This window comes from Corvus brachyrhynchos, unplaced genomic scaffold, assembly GCF_000691975.1.
Source record: "Corvus brachyrhynchos isolate BGI_N302 unplaced genomic scaffold, ASM69197v1 scaffold363, whole genome shotgun sequence".
NCBI classification, from domain to species: Eukaryota; Metazoa; Chordata; class Aves; order Passeriformes; family Corvidae; genus Corvus; species Corvus brachyrhynchos.
Window position 1 is genome coordinate 1,602,731 of NW_008237404.1, and position 20,185 is coordinate 1,622,915.

Consider the following 20,185-nt stretch of genomic DNA (forward strand, 5'->3'; position numbering starts at 1 on the left):
GAAGCCAACTCTCCTTTCACCTAAAGAAGAACTGATTTGAAAAACCAATCTTTCAGGTTTATCAGGCACTGTCTGTAGAAGCCTCTCATCCTTTGCAGACATTTCAGAGGTAAACAGAAACTTAGGAGTAAATTTTATGAAATTTGGACAAGTAAACCTTGTGCCGCGTACTGAGGCTGGCTCTAAGCATTCTTGTTTCTGCTGAACTTCCCGCAAAATCATCAAGTATCTTCTTTTCAGAGGTTATAAAAACTCAGGGTTGGTATTAAAATACCTCTTCCTCAAAAACAAAACAAACCATCATAGAAATCCCAGATAACTTTAAAAACCAGAAAACTTCATAAAGCAGGGCTGCCAGGAACAGAAAGGAGCCTCTGCAAGCCTTTCATACCTCTACTCTTCAGTGGGGCCAGCAGCTGAGCAGTGCTGAGCAGCAGCAACAATTCTTGAGAAGCAACTGTTTTGTAGTTGGATACAAAAGAACTGGTAGTGGAAGTTATAACCAGGTGCCTAGCTTGAGCAACATGAAAGCTAAATGAGGGAGAGAAGCATTTGACTTTTAAATGGAAATGGAAGAATGAGGCTATGCAGGAAGCAGGCGATAGCCTGGAACTGGATGGAAAACTGGTCTCATGAGCATAAGAAAATTCTTTTCCCTGTAATTTTTGAGGTATGAAATAACTGCCTTAAAAGCTTTCCTAGAGAAACTGCAATGAGAAGAGGAATTTAGAACATATAATTTGGTACTATCCCAAAATGCAGAAACATTGGCAGAAAATGGCAACTGTTACTAAATTTATTATTGGAATTAAAAGTAAGAAATCTTTCCCACAGGAAATAATCTTAGGAATAGATAATGTAGAAATAGCAACCATTAAAACACACACACACACACCCCAAAAGAAGTGTAAAAATGTTTTTCCTGGCAGAGAGATTTGCTGCAGCAAGAACATGGAAATTGTACCTTCTTTGTGTTTCTGTTTTGAGCAGTGAATGAGCAGTGGGCAGCTTTTTGTAAAAACGCAGTCCTGGGCTCCATCTTACCAAAACAAACTGAGGATCTGATCCTTAAAGCTGGCATCACCTTCTGCAAATGCAACAGTAGCTCCAGGCCTTGCACAAGAAACTGGAGCCTGGTGACACGGACAGCAGAGATTTGAACGGACTGACGGATGCCCTGACTTGCAGCTCTCGTGGCTTCAAAGTGCCTTTACGTCAGTGCTGTGAGATGAAAAATACCTGTGACAGCATCTATTATTTTTGCATGTGTGAGGAGAATGGGGCTTCATGAAGCAGGCCTTGGGTCATCTCAAGTGTTTTTCAGACTTCAGTGGGGCTCAAAAAATAGAGTTAAGCCGCATCCCATCTCATCCCCATGACCTGAGAAAACCTCAGGTACTTGGACCCCTTGACTATTGTATGAAAAGGGGAAATTAAGTGTGCAAGGGGAACACATGGACAAGGGGAAATAGCTGATCCTGTTAGGCCATGAGTGGCAGCCAGGAAAAGACTTTAAAGATGGTCCAGCCTTGCTGCAGCGTGCAGTGGTTACCCTGTGGGGGTACACATGTTGGGGGGAACATTCTTCCACTTCCTGTTGGTCTGGCCCTTGTTGGGAGCACAGCAGCCTTCCCAGGGAGTAGTGCTGGACAGGAGGGAGCCTGCACGTGTGAGCCAGGCCTGCAGCTCTGGGTGCTGCTGTACAGGGAAGAGAGAGGCTGCATTGCCATGTGGCTCCCACACTGCCTCTGTCCCTGGGCTGCTTTAGAGCAAAATGGAGCAAGAGCTCACCACGATGCTGCTGGTTTGCCCAGCCAAGTGCCACAAAGGAGGTCACCAAGTGCCACGAAGTATAGCCACAGATGGAAAGCTTTTCCCTTAAACTCCTGGCTGTACTTGTGAAGGCCACATCAAATGTCCCATAAATATGCTTGTCATAAGTAATAGTGCTTTTTTTTCTCCTGCTTTTATGCTGTTGGGTAGCTATGGGTGAGGTTTTTTCCTTTCTTTCTTCAGGGCAACAGTTGGCTGCGCAATTGTGCTCTTTTCCAAAGGAAGCACTGATAGCTTTCAGTGGCCAGAGGGGAAACTGAACTAGAAAGGAGAAGGATCTGCAGGTCACTCAGTAACATGGCAAAGTTAACCCAGTAAAGTGGGTTATCTTTAGTAATGCAAAGTCTGAAAATGAAATCACTGCTCCTGGGGGCAGCCTCTCCTCAGCCGCTCATGGTGGCCTCATGCTCTGATGGGTTACTTTGTCTTGATAGCTGCTTTCCATAGCATTGGTCATTCTTGGCCTCAATAGCAGCAGTAAGCTCAGCTCAGCAGCTGCCTGTGGCTTTTACTGGTTTGATGCCAATTTCAAAGCAGTTAATTTCACTAAAGAGACCTGATCGTTCTCAATAGTCCAGCCAGCAAAAAGGAAAGGAGGGAATACACATTTACCTTTATGTGTCTAACTTGCTACTGGCACCTTGGCACAAGGACAAAAGTGTGCGTTGGCACATTCCTATGAAAGGCTCAGTTGTCCAATACTTCACAGGTATGTTTCTAGCTGTTCATATGTTTGCGTTTGCCTCAACACTGAAGGATGGGTAAGGGGTTTTTTGGTTTGGTTTTCTAGGCATGAAATGTAACAGGTAAGAAAGGTCAAAATTCAGCTTCAAAAGCACCCGTGTAGAGTGTGGCTTAACCTGGTGTTATGATGGAACTCCAACAAAAGAAAGATTTTCTTATAGGAGGAACTCACTTGGCTGGAAACCAAGAAGACTGCAGGTACCCAAACAGACTGGCAGAAAGAGCAGTGGGTATCAAGGCTGGCTTTACAGCTGGATCTCCTTTGGCTGGGGCCAGGGGTGAACAAACAATAGGAGCACAGAAATGCCAGTTGGCAGAGACCTCTGGAGATCTGCCATCCAACCTCCAACTCACCATGCTGGCTCTGGCCAGCCAGACTTTTGTCCAGGAAAAGCCTCCAGGGATGACACGTCCTCCCCCAGCACAAGGACCTCAGGCTGAATGGGACAGGAAATGGGTATCATCAGCCAGATCTGCTGATCTCCAAGCCTTTGGGAGCCTGGCTGTGGGGGTTGTGTGGTTGTTCTTGGCATTGTGGCCCTGCACAGAAGCCTCATCTCACCGAGTATTGTACTGTAGCTGCAGGAGTGCATGGACAGACAGTGCCCAGCCAAAATATCCTGAAAGAAAGTACAGCTAAAGGGCTGCATGAAGGATTCTGAAGCTGTTGAGGTGTTGGGGCACAGACCACCCTGGCTGTTCCCCAGCCTCTGCCCACCACTGAGCAGAGCCGTGCACAGCCAGAACACAACTCTCACCTAAAAGGAGCCCATTTCAGGAAATGTACACCCACACAGCCATAGGTAAATGAGGTGACTGCCACAGATCAGGCACCTTTTCACAGACAGAAGTGCCAGATAAATGGCAGAGCACTGGTAGCAATGATGATGATCTGTTGCAAGCCTGCTGGGACACTCCTGGCATGTCACCGAGGGGAGTAATAACGCCTTTTCTATATCCATCTTCTCAATGTGCACCTTGTCCCTGCTGTGCAGAGGGACTGCATCACTGACACATGTCAGTGCTCTGCCCCCCAAATGCTTAATTCTGGAAGAATTATCTAAATAAAAGTATCTCCCAAAAGAACGTTGTCTTTCCATTCCCAGGGATCGGCTGGGGACAGGCTGTTTCCTTCAGGGAACTCTATTTGTGTTGCTGAAGACCAAATCCCTGGGCAGAAGGAGGCAAATTCAAATCCATAGTGGGTTTTTGTTCCCCAAAGAAAACACTTCACATAGGAAAATATTGGTTTGACAAAATGGAAGTATTTGTGCATTTACAATCATATATCTAAAACATGATAAAAATATTTTGTTTCCAAAGAAATCAAACCAAAAGAATGTAATAAAAAGGCCAAGGGCTTATATTTTATATTTAACACAGTATATTCAGAATTGCAAACATTAAAATGAACTGCTGCGACTATGTCATTTTGAAGTGTCCAGAACAGATTTTGGAAATGTAATTTCTTGGAAATTTCCAACTGTGCATTCCAATTTAGGCCTGAAGGATTGTTTTAACATTCAATTTCCCACATAGGAGGACCTGCCAACTTAAACTAGCTCTAAAAATAATAAAAGCGGTCAAACAAATCCAACTAATATCTGAAATTAAAATGAACTTAATTGACAGCCTCATCCTGCATGTAGCTCTGATGTTATCAATCTTCTTGCCCTCTTTTGGAGTTTAATCCATATTCCAGCCAGGGCTAGAAATGGGAATCACAACAGGAGGCTTCTGAGGATGTGATGGTCCGAGCCGGTGCCTGCAGTGCTGTCGGTGGAGGGTGCCACACGCTGTGGACAGACCAGGAGCACACAGAGCAGCACCCCCGGCCTGAGTCGGGGTCTGGCCAAGCTGCTGGGCCTGCTCCATGCAGCCCATTCCCGTGGCCGAGCCAATGGCAGGGAAGCGTCGCTTTGCGAAGTGCCAGAGCGGGACAAGCAAAGGTTATTTACCCCAGCTCAGAGCTGAGGCACTGACACTGCTGGGTACAGTTTGCTTTAGTTTGTTGAAATGCTGTGGTTTGCTGATTTGGAAATATTCTTTTCTACTATGGTTAAGTCAGGGGAACAGTGGTGGCTGGGATTGGTGTCCGAAGTGGCTGCATGTTTGCAGCAATGCAGGAATGTCTTGTTATTGGTGTTTTCAGAATTAACCATAGCCCAATTAACCATAGCCTGGATGTGCTTGGCAGCTTTCCCAGTGGAAGGTAAAGAGTAGTGTGGATGACAAGATGTAGCGATGTGAAAGCATTTCAGGGCTGGCACTTAAAAGCCTTTAACCCAAGGCCCCGAGCAGACCAGCGGGAGCAAGCGTGGTGCCAGGGGAGGAATTCTTATACCTGCTCTGGCATAAGTGGAGCAGTGAGCAGTCACCACTCCTAAAGCCAAGTGGTAGCCAAGTATTTGTGCCCATACTAGTGGCACTAATGGACTAATGTCCCATCCCCTGGGGATGTTTTTCTGTCCCCACTAGTTGGGACAGCCTGACACAGGGCCAGTGAGTAGCTAAACAGCACGGATTGTCATGGCTCAGGAGATTGTCATCTTGCTGCTACAGAAGGACACGTGGGGGACATGGAGCCACCCAGGGTGATAGCCAAGCATATGTCTCCACTGTCACAGCTAAGCAAGGCACATGAGGTGCCTTACAGGTGCCAGGCTGAGAGTGGCATGTGATGCCCCCAGGAAAAATTATTCTGTGGTGCCTCCATGTTTTCATCTCACCATAAACTGGTACTGTTTGATGGAGAGACCTGGTTTTTTTTGACTGAACTCAAATTCCACATAGTCATGGCAGTCAAGACCAACCCCTGCCTTATGTAGCTCCCTAGCCAAAGCCCATTCCATATTCCTAGCAGCCTTGCACCTGGCCCTGGTAGTTAATACTGTTACAACCTTGAAGCCTGTTACTCAAAGTCACAGCAAAATGAAGAACCTCAAGCAGGTTGGAGGCAACTGGAGGCAGCCTGCTGAGCAACCGTGACGGCAGTGTCTCTCTCTGCAGTGCTTCACTCTTGTGTTTGGTTTCTATTAAATTCAGCCCACTTCAAGATCTCCTTCACAGGGTGAGAAACCTGGTGGCAAGCTGCAAAAATTCTAATTGCTCGGTGTGGCGATAGCTTGGAGGGTTTTGTAACAGCTGGCTCGGGAATCACCTGATTAATATGTGGTTTTGCCAAAGCACAGGAAATTGCTTCCACCTCAGCTGTAAGACACCTTGAGGTGACCTTATGCTGCCTGCTCTGAGTTCAGCACAGGAGGTTGGACCTGTGGGGCCTCTTCCAGCCTCGGGACTCTGGGGCTCTGGGGCAGGGATGGCAAGGAGCTTCTGGAGGTTCCCCTGGCCAGAAGGTGGAAGCATCAGCAGCAGATAATAAAAGACCCAATAAATAAGATGGAAAGCAGTTTATCTGGAAGAACAAAATCTCTTTTCTAGCAGCTGAGTAGCAGTAGGGAAAAGCATGAAGCATGGCTGTAAGTAGCAAAAAGAAAAAAACAGTGCTGATCAGTGGGCTTAGGAGTCACTTTGTGGTAAGGACAAGTCGTGGTGTGGCACAGACAGCAACTGGACAACCCCGGTGACAGCAGCTGGAGCTCAAGGGGCAGGGAGGAAACTTTCTGAAATAGATTGCAGATCTCTGGTTCTGTCTGCTCTTTTTTGATACATTGAAATTCACTTTGCAGCTCAATGACTAACTTAAATTAAATGATTAACATCCTCGCTCTTACAGAAATCATCCTCATCCCTTTATTATGAATTTAAACATTACTTTGCATTTTCTGAGTGTCAACATGCATAATCAGGCTTGACTTCCTTTTGAGAAATATCAATAAAATAACAGCTTCTACTGTCAGGCTCTGGCACAATTCCCAGTCATTGAGCTACTTGAAACAACATTGTCATTGCTAAAAACCATTTCTGAAAATAACACGAACTGCGCTGTAGAAGTTTAACTGCTGCCCTCTTTTGGGTAGGATAATTACTGCTCATCTCTGTCGGGATGCCCTACCACCAACAGACGCAGAATTAACTCTGCGTCGAGAGCACAGTGGTGGAATGGTTCTGTATACAACATAATATCCTTGAATAGCCCAAATTCCACGTGCTGTTTGTCCTTTACAATCAACAGTGGCTTGTCTATGAAGGATTTATGCAGTCAGTGGTTTCTTTGTACCTCTGTTCTCTTCTACGGTTCCTGTGGGCACTGAAAAACTCTGTGCTGCAGGACACTGTGGATCACAAACTCACATTGCAGGCTGAGTTTTAAATGAGTTTTAATTGCTTGCAGAATACCAGGGAGAATACTGTAAATTTATCCAGTCTCCGTAGCCTGATTTTCAGATGGTTTTGTCTTGTGCTGGGAAGCCCAGAGTTAATATGTACTTATATTAACATGAGCATATTGTGCTTCTATTCAGATTCTTTCCCCTGGTGTCTGTATTTATTTTTAAAGCGAGTAACAGCAGTTAAGTGGTCACAAGGGGGATAACCAGAATCTGTCAGAAAAGATACTGGTAAATGTCCTGAGACAAAAGCAGTAGAAATGGAGAGACAGGAAAGGATGTTTGAAGCTCAGGGAAAAGACATTAAAGAACACCTGTGCCTTTGCAGATCAGGTTCTAGTTTATTTTTAAATCCTGGGATGAGAGTCAAAGGTGAAACATTTCCCTTCGAGTCCCTGAACAGGCAGCTATAGCTGATCAGTGAGAAGAAGCAAGAGGTGGCCAGTATGGAATCAGTGGAGATTTTTGGGGAAAAGGCCGGTGCCTGGGTGGCGTGCTTTCCTTCCTCTGCCACACTTCCTTTCAGTGGACAAAAAGTGAAACAAGGGAGATGCAGGTTCAGAAAATGTGTTGTTCTGTGGTGCCTCCAGCCTGCCCTTACCTTTGGCTTCACTTGTAGCACTGAGGCTAAGCAGAGAGGATGCAAAGACTTGTCACAAGGATTATCTTCCCTTCCCTCTCCCTAACAGAATCTTGAGCAGTGGGTTGAAAGATGAATGTATCATATGTTAAATCTATGAAAGTAGCTGAACCACAATTCCTAAAAGGTGTTTACAAGCATTTGATTTCTTAGCTGCCTCTCCTTCATTTAGACAGCTCTGGCAACTCTCTAGCTGCTGCACAGCCATCACAAACTGTTGCTCCTTCCCAAGTCCAAATCCCATGGAGTCCCTGAATTCATGGTGCAAAGACGCTCAAACATCAAACCTTGCTCCACTCCTTACAAGTTGCTGGGGGTCCTTCTTCAAGCTGATGCCAGGTTGGCCAAAACAAGATTCTCACTGTGGACAAGGGAGTGCTGACCTGACCAGGAGAGCCTATTTTGTTAGACATGTTGTGGGTATCTCTAAGGAAAAGGGTGGCTAATTGTGTCTTGCTCATTAGGGTACTGGAGTGGGGTGTAGGGTGAAGTTCCTGCTTCAGACCAGGATTTTTCAGCTTCTTTATTCCATATATGAAGGCAGATGCTACTGTATAACTTGTATAAATTTATATGAGTTTTCTGCAAGAGATTTTTTTGGTAAGTGCATGTATTCATCTTTCAAAGGAGTGCCTTGTTAACTGGAGATAGATGGTCCCTCTCTAGCTTGATATTGCTATTTATACAAAATAAAACATCTTTAACATGTGAAATCAAGAGAGCTTCCACTATATGAGAGCCAGTGCTCTGATGAGATGGACTGTCACAAGAGGGGTAAGAGAAAGTTTGGCTCCAGGAGATCTGAGATCTGAGGTCCAAGATCCCGAGCCCCGCTCCAGCCATGAGGCCACTGACTATGCTCAAGAGAAAGCAGCCTCCTATTTGTTCACAGGGGAGAAAGCTGGGCTTGGGTGTCTCCTGCCCACAAACACATGCAGAGCTCTGGTCAGAGGTGCCAAATAGGTGACATAGGTGATGGGTTTTTCTCTAGACCAAAATTGGTTGTCTCTGGTGGTTCTTTCAACAAAGGGCTGCATTTATTATAAGCTTCTAATAAGATATTCAGCTCACCCTAAGAGTTATTTATGGGACCTGGCTGTGTACTTTGAGGCTGTATAAAATAAGTGACACCACAAGTTCAGGCACTGATGTCCCTTTTGTTGATCTACTCTTGGTGATTGTTAAGGCTGAGGTCTGGATGTCCTCAGCATCTGCTGATGCTAATGAGAGCTGAGAGCACCCCATGAACTCACTAGATTAAGTGCTAACCTTAATAACTGCTGATCTAAATGTTCCCACTCCAGCAGCCAAGGACAGGAAAAATGCTCTGGAAATTTAATTTAATCTCTCAGCATGAGTGTCCTGCATGGGGCTCATCCCTGCTGCTGGACTGTCTTCTCACAGAACGCCTCAGGCACCACCTTTGAGGGACATGCTGATTCCGTGTTGAAATCTCATTCTAAATCTGATCCCTTTAGGTGTTGTTTGGCTTTCACATAACTACAACCAAGTTAACTGTGCAAAAATTTATGTCCATGATGTCTGCACCTTCATGAGCTGGGCAGAGAGGAGGACTCATTGTTTAGTAACTGTGGAGCCCAAGGGTAATCCCATCACACAGGCTTGCTGTGTTGGAAAACCATTCTGTGGAGTAAAATGTAGTGATGATAATAATCCCCAGATGCTGTAGGAGATGGAAGCCAAAGCTGTGGTTGGTAAAGGCCATCTCATGGCAAGGCACTCGTGTTGTCATTTAAAAACAGTCCATCAGGAAATGCCCTTAGGTTAAAAGAAATAACTTGAGCCACCCCCAACCTTTCTGCATTACTGATGGTATTTTAGGGAGCCAAAAGTGAAGATGGCATTTTCCAGTAGGCACATACTGGGCAAGGGCTTGCCAACAAGGACAAAAGACAGTCTGGCCCCAATCACAGTGTGAGCCGGGCTGCGAAGGAAAATGAATTTTATCTTTTTGAGGTAGATTTTAGAAACTTCTCACATTTCAGATTTAATTGCCTGGCAGTTTTAAAAATGGTGTCCAAGAATGCTTTTTAAAATAAATGCCATAGTTATGACAACTCCACAGATACGCTAAAACAAGACTGTAACAAATCTGCTAAACACAGGCTGCCACAGTCAGGTCATCATCTTCATGCTGGAGCAGAGCACAGCAGACTGCTGTACAGCCAGTCAAGGAAGTGAACAGGGTGCTGCCAAGACCTGAATAATTTTGGAAACTGCAATGGAAGTTCTCTGTTGCTGCATATTTTGGCCAAAGTGCAGACACTTGCACACATTCAGTGTTCTTTGAAGCAAAGCCAAGATATCTGTCACCTCAAAAGGTGCTTACAACCAAGTTACGCTGTGTTGTAACCAGCAGCAAACTGATGGTCTGAAATTTTCCAAATATGAAACCAAATAAGAAGAGTTCTTATTTCACTTTAATAACTTACTTTATACCAACGAAGCCTTGAATTTGAACTACATTATGTATTGTATATTGTTCTCACTGTATCCTTAATTAATTATTGATATCTAACAAGGGGCACTTACCTATCTGATTTTTAATAGTTTTCAAAAAAACATCCATTCATAGAGTTGACTATAAGGTCAACTCTGCTTCAAATGACAGGTGACAGCAAAATATTTGAAGAGCAGTTCCAGTACCTACAAAAATAGTTAGAAAAAAGCACACAGAAAGGTCATCTTCTCTTCATGCCAGAGAAACTGGATGAATCACTGTGTTACTCTGGGGACTACTATTGCTTGATGGGTGAGACCTACTCTTCTCTTTCCCAGCCTGGATCCCAGTTTAGGGTTGATTGTTGCCATACAACTCCCTTTCCACCTATGGTGATGTAACAGAACAGATTGATGATGGCGAGAAGCTCAACTGCATCAGGTGAGGAGGAGCATGTACAGGACCACTGCTCAACTCAGACAGAGGAGACAATTTTTCTTTTGCCTTTAGTTGTGCTAGACCAGCTGTTCTGCCTCCATTCACCACTGCAAATATACAGCACCCCTGGAATAAGTGCAACAATGTCTTACTTCAGAAGATAGGAAAGGAAGGATGGGATCCACACATAGGCAGCTGGTGTCCTTTTCGGGAGCCTCTGGATACAGTCCTGACTTAAACAGGTCATGAAGGCTGAATGCTGCTGTGGTTTCCATAAGAGATTCCTCCAGTTGAGGATGCTGTTAATCAGCTGGGAAGCTGCATGGCTGCTACCAGCATGGGAGGGGGCATTTTGCCAAAACTACTTCATGAAATAGAGAGAAGGTGGGTGCCTCTGGGACCCCACTTCCCTCCAAACAGTGTCATGGCATTTTTTAAGAAGCTGCCTCCAGCAGTGACAGCTGTTGAAGGGGTCTCTCAGGTGCTCCTCATGCCTCCCCTGTTTGCTCTTGCCATTTCACATCATGACACAGTGCAGCTGCCATCTCTCCAAACACTCTCTGTGACAGTGGTGGTCAGTCCTGTTTCATGAGCACCATCTTCACCAAAATATTTACAACAGAGAAACCAGGTTCACCCCTTCTAAATAAAGGTGGATGCAGTTGCAAGAGTGGCTGAGAGATGAAATCGCTTGTTCTCAAACAAAAGTTAATGCAGTTGCCATGATTATTCCAGGATTTCAACAACACTGAGAAAATATGACTGATACATACAGCTATGTTGGCGTTGGTACATCAGCCTCCAGCACATTTCCTGACAATTTAGTAATGACCACTTCCTGGCTAATAAACATCGTCCCATAGTTTATTTGCCTTAATCACCCTGGCCTTCCGCTTCAGAGTTCATGCAGTCCAAAACAATGCTCTTGCATTTCTTCTTTCTTTCCTTGTTTTATTTTTCAGACACATCCTAATGTCATAACTACAGCTAGCAGAGGAACAGGACGGGGACATTACATTGTCTGAACTGTTGAAATGTCCCTCTGTTGGATCCCACAGACCTGCTATCACCTGTTGTGTTGTGTTTCTTCCCATTTTCCAACATATGAACACTAATGCGTCTTCTACTTAGATTATTCTGGAGGGGTTATTTCTAAATGAAGTTGCTGACAGTAAGTTATACCTATGCTAGCAAATAAAACAAATTCTGTACTAACAGCTTTAAAGAATGGAGAGATTCAAAACAGCAGCTAGAGAAAAAGCAAACACAGTCTTGACCTGACTCCTATCATGCTTACTCTCCCAACACCCCAACAGAAACTTCCTTTAGCATTTTGTTCAGTGCACAAGTCCTTTGAATGCCCAACATGAACTGACCAAATTGAACTCAGCATAACACCTTCTTGTTACACATGTGGCATTTCTCCCTCCTTTATCTGTGCCAAAAGTTCATTTGGATGACACCATTTTCTCTAAGACAAGGTAAAGGACAATTTTTAGTCAGCATTTCTGCACACAAAATGTCACTTCCAAGCCTTAGAAATGTCTTCTTTCACTGCATTTTACTGTGACACACTGAAAACTTGACCCCTCTGGCCTGTTGAACAATTAGAGTCTGAGAAAAACCATCCTCTGAGTAAATCATCAATACTACTCTCCTCGAGGCTAACAGAACTGTTTATCTCAGTTCTAGTCTTTTAGGCAAGACTGTTTACTCTGCTGCTCACTTTCAAGTGACACATTATGTAAAGTTACTGAAAAATGTGCTGGCAGACACTACAGCTAAGAGTAATGTGAAGCAGGTGATTTGCACGGGGCGGACTTCTGCTTATGAAGATGAGTAATACAAGAAATTATCTTGTCTTCTTCAGTTAAACTCCTAATTGGGAATATTTTCCTTATGACAAATTATCACTACATTATCAATTTGCTTTTGAAATTTTAAGGTAAACTGTCACAGCATGTAGAAATGATGTGTAAATACTGATTATAAATTAGGATTGCTGTCTTCAATTTGCCAAAGCAGGACCCTTACCTACTGTTTTTGATTGTATCGGACAATTACTCTCAATATTTAAATTTGATACTGGCTTTTTGTTCACTAAGTTGTGTTGGGTTTTTTTTAGTTTAAGTTGGTTTTAAACTTCAATTTTTTCATACAGTAAATTCATAATGAAGCATGCTATCAATGCCTCCCAAATCTCCAAACCAAACCCAATTCAATCCCTGAGGAGTAAGAGTTGTTCTGTCAAATCCATAGTATTTGGGAAGCAAATTTTTAAAATGCGCAAGATACAAGATGTATTTCCATTATAAGATTGTTATTGTTCTTTTCTCAATGGGTATTGTTTTGGGGGCAGACTAGGCTACTAATAAGACTGCTGGGCTCCCAAAGCTGTGATGTGACATTCAGGAACTGCACTATCTGAATATGTGCTTGGTACTCGCTCTTTCTGTACTGCAATGACTTTTCAGCTCCATGTCATTTTCTTCCTGGGACCGGGGTTTTTGTGACCACAGGACCTTCCAAGTTAGGGAATTAATCTTGCTGAAAAATAAACCTGGAGGGATGACCTTTTTTTTTTTTTGGTTAGGAAAGCTGTCCAACAAAGGTCAGTGTGCAGCCTCACAAATGCTTGTGCCAGAGCAGTGCTGGAGGCAGAGGAGACAGCAATGGCAGGATCCAAATGTTGCCTGTTGCATTTGCTGCTGCCCACTGGCCCTGCCGTGTCTCCTTGGTTGTGCTGGCATAACTGAGTCACTGGTCAGCACACTGAGAGCAGAGAGCTTAGGCCAAAAAACAACCCAGTGAAACACTGGCTGCTAATTTTAGCTGGATTGATTTTCTGAACCACTTCAGGGCATGGTGACATGGACAGTCACGCCAGCACAATGGAGGAGCACAATGGAAGTGCAGGGAATGGAAGGATAATGTCAGCGTGGGCAGGGTGGGGACTGCCAGAAGTGTTACTCTTGCTGAAAAATGTCAGTGTAATCCTACTGAAAGTAGTTCTGTCACCGCAGGAAATCCATTAGTACAATCGAGCCTGTCATGTGCCATCAGTTTCCACGTTACTGTTTTTCTTTTGGAACAGATCACACATTGATTTCAGGGCATCAGCTTTCACCTCTAATCCTGCCCTGGGCACAGGCTTCCATGGGAATTACATCTGGAATAGGTCTCAAGGTTTTGCCCCTATGAGATCAGGAGCTCATTAAGAAAAAAAGATTGTTTCAGAAATTCAACATTATGGTTTTCTTTATTCACAAAAATATTTGCAAGCAATGGCAATTTTAACAGACTTCGTTTGGGAAGATGTGTTCCCAGCAAATTTCAGCTGTCTACTACAAATAGCCCTTTGAGAAGTCAAGGCTGCTTATCTGAGAGATATAATGCCTTATAATGTAATATTTCAATTTCTTTATGGCTAACCAAATTATTATGTATTTGCTTTTCTGGTCAATGCAAATGTAATCACAAAATAAAACTTCTGTGTGGTTAAATAAATCAAAACCTTTATCTGAAGAAACAAATGCAACTTCACCTGAATTTATCTGCATAGTCACGTGAGTGTAACTTCACTGACAACATTACACATGGACAACTGATAATTAAGTCACTGTTGAAAACCTTTTCACAATGCATTCCTTTAATACTCTGCTGACAGGGAAGTTGTGACACGAGAAAGCTGTGATGGCATCAAGGAGTTAAAGCAGATTGTGACAGTGCATTGGCTCATAACATCTTCATATCCTTATTGTTCAAAGCACTCATCTTCAACCCCATCCATTATGTGAATCCATCTCTTAAATCAGCTGCAGTGCTGAAGGGTTAAGGGGCTGGCCATGATTGTTCTTGCATTGTAAAATAACTCTATGCTGACATGCATAAGTCAGCAAACCTTTTATATGTATCTGACAAATTTGTTGAGTTGATAGTTAAAGAGAGGATGTAAAAATGCCTAGAAAATTGTGCAATGCTATGCTAAGGTTTAACTAACATGCTTTCTGTACAAGACAAGATAGTCATCAGATCTATACAAAGTCTGATCCAGAATGGGAAAGCCTATATAGATATGCATTTATTTTATAGAAACAAAAAACTACGAGTCAAACCATTATTTTACTCTAGATTAAATTTTCTGGAGCTCAAAAGCAGTTGCTCCATTGTCGCACACAAAATTATTAGTTAAACTAAAGATGCTTAAGTTTATTAGAATAGAAATTATCAAAGAAAGAACTAGAATGGATTGTATTGGAAAGAAAATGAGATGAGAGGATCGTCTAGGGGAGTGTCTAGAGCCATAAAGATCGATCCATTGATAACTTTCCTCACATGTTCCTGTCAGTGGCAGCTTACAGCTGCCATGCAGTAGATCCAGTGTCTCAGCAGTGCAGTCAGGGAACCCCAGCTGGACTGATCAAAACTGAGTGCACAGCACATTATTGGCAAGCAAGCAGCAGCAGTCACCTGGGCTTCTCTGGCCACTTCCAGGCAAAAGCCCTTAACTTAGGTGAGATATCTATGGGAAGAACTGTGATCTTGCTAAACCTCCCCTTGAAAACAAGAGACAAGATTAAATACTTGTCCATCAACCTCTCAGGACTAGAACACCACATCTGGGGACCAAAGGGAAACCTAAACCAGGAAATAAACACTTTCAGAGAATTATCCCCTAGTTCCCCTATGCTCATACTGGAAATTGAGTGGCAGTAAAAGGATTTGCTGGCCACTTTCTTCAGCTAAGGTCACAGGGCTGGCCACCAAGGTACCCATTTGCTACCACATCAAATCTCAAAACAGAGAAGACAAAGCAGGGTCAGGGATCTCAGCTGCTGAAAGAGGGGCTGGCTGGGGGTCTCTAGAACTCCTGCTAGGAAGGGCTGGCTAGGAGGTGGGCACATACACAGATGGTGATATAATCTAAAATTTGTATACAGCTGCCTGAGACCTCCAGGTTCACCTGCAAGATGGAGAATTCCTGTTCCTTATTTATTATAAGGATTAGGAATTTCTTTATAGTTGCTTAAATTAATTGCCCTATGCAGAATTTATTCTAGTACTAAGAAAATCCATGGTGAAGTCCCTGAGGGGCTGCTGCTGAAGAAGAGAGATGGTATTTCTGCCATACAGACTGCATTGCAAAGGGACATGGTGAGGCCTGGAGAGCCTATAAATAGATCAAATTTTAATACTTTTATAAATGGCTTGAGAACAAAAAGTAGAGCACACTAATGAAATCTGCAAATAGTATTCAGGCACATTCAGTAAAAGATTATTAACAGCACTGTAAAAGGGAAAACTAAATGACTTTGATACATGGAATAACAAAAATGCCATGAAGTTTTTTACTGTGCGACTTCTGGGATTAGCCCTCCAAAATTCCTGCCATGTGTGTATTCCTATGTGTGTATGTGCATCAGCTGCTTTGGGGACACCTAAGCCACTAAAACGATACAAATGTGAAACTAGGGGAGACAATTTTATCACCTTGGTCTATGCATTTCCAACAGCTACAAAAAAAGCAATGGCCTTGTAAAATGTCATCTGGAGCATCACCATTCTGGTGGTCATTTTTTGAGAAAAATCAATACATGTCAGAATAGATGAAGCATTATTTATGGAAAGGAATTTATTTATGGGAAAAATCTCTTCTAATTCTATATGAACTCACAAAATGAAGAATAAGGGCAACATAATATTCTAAATATACCTAGGATAAACATGAGGAAGCAAGGAAGAAAATCCAATTGGGAGAAAGAATACTATCTGTCCAAGTGCCAGCAAATATAGTGAAAGTAAATAAGCTTTTATTATTTATGCCAAAAGGATTTACAACTCTCCAAGTCAAACTCTGAAATAGCTGTTCAACAAGAGATGTGAGGAAAAGCAAATTAACTCCCTTAGACACTATCATCTTGTGCATGGCTGCACATGACTCTGCAAAGTGAGGGGCTTAAATTTAGGACCCTTATCACTTCTGATTTATCACTATCTGATTTATCAGAATGACATGATTATTTTAGGCAGTAAGCTTCCGCTCATAGGTGATAGACAACATTTTTTTTTCCCATTTGACTTCATTAGGCTGTCATAGTTCTGGTCATACCAATGATCCATATGGATACTAATCTAATAATAATCTCTCTAATAAGGCTACCAAATGTTTGGGCTATCTGCTGTAATTGGACCTGCTAAAGGATCTTTCTAATGTGTCAACACACAATGAACATTAATACTAATTTTTTCAATAAAACAGTCAAACCCACATCAGGCTAACAAGAAGAGTCCATTTCTAGCAGTGCAGTGCTGTGATGTGTTGCGGGAGGCAGGGGGGATGTGCAAAATCCAGGCAAGGCTTTCAGTGTTTCAAAATGAGGGTGCCAGTAGTTATCCCCACAGGAAACTTGGCAGGTAAGAGTGATGGCCACAGCTCATACTAACTTCATACTAACAGAAATCTCCTCCTAAGGTGCACTGTCATGTTCCATCCATAAAACTCAAGGGAAGAAAGAAATTCTTTGAAAATCCAAGTTTATTCTGGAACTGCCAAAGCCGAAAAATCTTCTCATTCTTAGGATAAGATTTTCAGGGAGCTGGTGCAAACTACAGACCCAAACTGAAGCAGTAAAAGGGTTCTATGCAATGATCATTCTGCCCATGGACCCTCAGCTACTGGAGAATCTGTCACTGGCAGGGCAGGTATTTCTACTACTTGCCTCTTCTGTATATGGGACAAAAGTAAAGAGAAACTAAATGACAAGTCCTGTTGCATACTTCTGCTGCAACTTCAGAAGTTAGCCACCTTCAGATAGCCTAGCTAACTACTGGACCTTGCATTCTCTATTGCAGTTGATTTCATTATATGGCACACACTTATGGTGATTGTACAGAGGACTGGCCAGCTGAGCAATTAGCTTGCTTTCCATGGACTGCCTTTCAAAATAGGAAATGGCTAGATGATGAACCAACTTGTGAGTACTCCATGGTATTTCTGCATCCAGGAGGAAAATTTTTCAGCAAAAGTTTGTGTCAGAGCTGCTTAAGGGAAAACCTCCAAAGTAGTATGGCAGCATTTCCAAACACAAGTAAAACAAGCCTGTGGGTGTGCACGTGTGTGTGTTTGCGTTAAAGGCTCCATTGGCACCTTCTGTGAACTACCACAGATATTTCACCTGTCAGCTTCTCCAGACCCCACTCTTTTGTACCTATACAACACACAGGGAGAGTCACACATCCAGATTAGGCCCATGAAGGTGGTAAGTCTTACCTAAGGGTCTTGCTGAGGATTTCCACTTAGGTCCTTGCTTTTTATGCAGGATCAGTGACAACTTGGCTGTGACTCGTAAGTTACTGAAAGGAAGGAAAAGTCACCTCCTAAGCAGATGACCTTAGGAATAAACTAACAGGAGTAGGAAGCCCTTTGCAGGCATCTTTAGAGGAGGGTCAGAACAGAAAAATTTCAGAGGACAGACTAAAGCATCAGTACTCTAGCCTGTACTAATCAAAAGCGACTCAATCTTAAGTGAATGACACTTACATGAAACAAGTGTTTAAAGACAGTAGCCTAAAATATACTGGTGCTGCACTGAACCCTTTTGGATTGGTAAGTTTGCCTTGACAACAGCCTTGAGATGAAAGAGGCAGTAAGCTGGCAGTCTGAGCTGGCATTTGTGTCATTCAACAGAGAATCCTGCTGCATGAAGATTTTTAAGTGTTTGTTACAGACATGTTGAAAAAGGCTAGCTTAAGCTATCATCCTCCATCTAGTGTACTAGGAAAGTGTTCCCAAATACTCCAGAAGTCCATGGTAGAGGCAGCACAGAGGCTGTGTAGAGGAAAGCATACATATTTTCCAAATACTTAGTGTAAGTTATCACTTCCAAGTGTGAATCATAAGCAACATATTCTGGTCAACCAGTCATAAATCCTAAAGATAACTCTGAAGGTCAAAATAGCTAAACTTAGTGACTGTTCTGTTCAGCTCTCCCTTTTCTCAACACACTGCTAACACTGACACAGTGGTTGCCAGACAAGTGGAGTCAGGAAGACACAGGACGTAAGCAGATACAAAACCAAATATAGCGGGTTTCCTGCAAACCAATTAATGCACTCACTTGTTTTAAACAATGCTTAAGCTCTTACAGCTTCAAATACAGGAATGAGTATCACAAGATGCCAAATGTCTGTATCTAGTAACACTGCCCACCTAGCCTAATTTTTTAACTCTACTGACATTTTGCCACCCAATGTCAATCTACTCCAATGTAAGGACTCGTTTGTGAAAAGCCAGTTTAAGTGCAAGGTGTGTGCCTCAATTCTCAGGCAGATTATTAGTTTAATAAATATTGAATGTGACTCAGTCATCTGCGTGTCTGACATCCTCCTGAATTCCCCTTCTGCAGGCTGCTGTTGTGGCAGGTCAACTGCTGCTTGTGTGTGTTGTGGCTGCTCCTGGCCACTGTGACTGTTCACTGCTCTGACAGTGTTACAAGTGTGTGCCCACACACAACAACACAAAACACCAATTCCCTATAACCTCATTCTTAACCCCTGTATCCTTGTCTGTGTAATATGGTTGTTTTGAATCTTGCTTCCAGTAAGACCCAGTCTCGCAATGCAGAGGCTAAATACCTAATATTTTGCCTCTTCCCAGTTAAACTCATCTGTGACTCATGCATTCCCTGTCAAACTCCATTCTTAACAAAACTGAGAACTTGAAAGTAATTACTTGAATGACTAATCCAGCTTTGCAGCACTGCTTACTGTTGTTTTGTAAGAAATTGAGCACAAGTGACCAACAGCACTGGGTGATGTTATCAAACTTGCTTACAATAATTTTGGTAGAAGCTTTTCCTCCAGAGGGGAACAGTGACTTACTGTGCCCAGGTAACTTGACTGAGGCCATTTGTATGGAAGTCTAGCCAGGTTGTCTGAAGGACTTAATCTGAATTGTTTTGAAGTGTCTGGTGGAAGATCTTTTGTGTCACTGGAGATGAGCATCACAGACCACCACAAGTGGAATAGCTAGTACTGGAACCAGTACTCTGAACAGACCTCTGCTAGGGACTGATGAAAAGACAGCAATAAATCAGGAAGTATTGCAGAAATTTATTTCAGAATTCATCTACACAATTTATTGCAGGAATTGTTGCAGAAATCCATGCAATGAAGGTAGGTGTTAGGAAAAATGAACCTGGGAAAGGAAGCCAATTGGACGTCCCAGCCAGAGAAGTGAGGTCTATGGAGAAAATAAATGCAGGCTATGTAGGAGGAGATCTCTTGAACACAGTTGGAAATCAAGCTTAGGAACACCTTAGGAAATCAAGCACAGAAAATAGATGTACATCCTTATAGGAGAGGATGATTTCTAAAGCTTCTACCTAACCAGTGATGAAAGATTAATTCCTCCCCAAGCTTGCCACTTGCATGTGTTCAATTGTTACTGTGCTTTTGTACTAGTGATCCACTTCCCTACTGACTGTGATTTCCTTACCTCATCTAATTCACTGCTCAGTCACTTCTATTTCCTTGCACTAGACTTAGTCAGATGCTCCTGGCTACAACAGACCTTTGCTAGTTTTATTGTATGTGTGCACAGCAATGATTCACACATTTAAAACAAAACAAACACAAATCCACGACTGGTTTGAACAACCAACTGTTGTTTCATTTTCCTTAACATTTTAATCTTTAGCCCAAATTGGCAGTAGTTGGCTGTTCTCAGCTGCAGGAGAAAACAAGTTAGAGAAGGACTGCTAGAGCAGGAAAACCAGGCTC

At 42.9% G+C, this 20,185-nt stretch overlaps 1 protein-coding gene across 1 annotated transcript in view; it reads left to right on the top strand.

Moving 5' to 3' along the window:
• Positions 1 to 20,185, top strand: part of EEF1AKMT1 (eukaryotic translation elongation factor 1 alpha lysine methyltransferase 1) — a 169,224-nt gene that overhangs the window by 49,854 nt on the left and 99,185 nt on the right. The window lies entirely within an intron of this gene.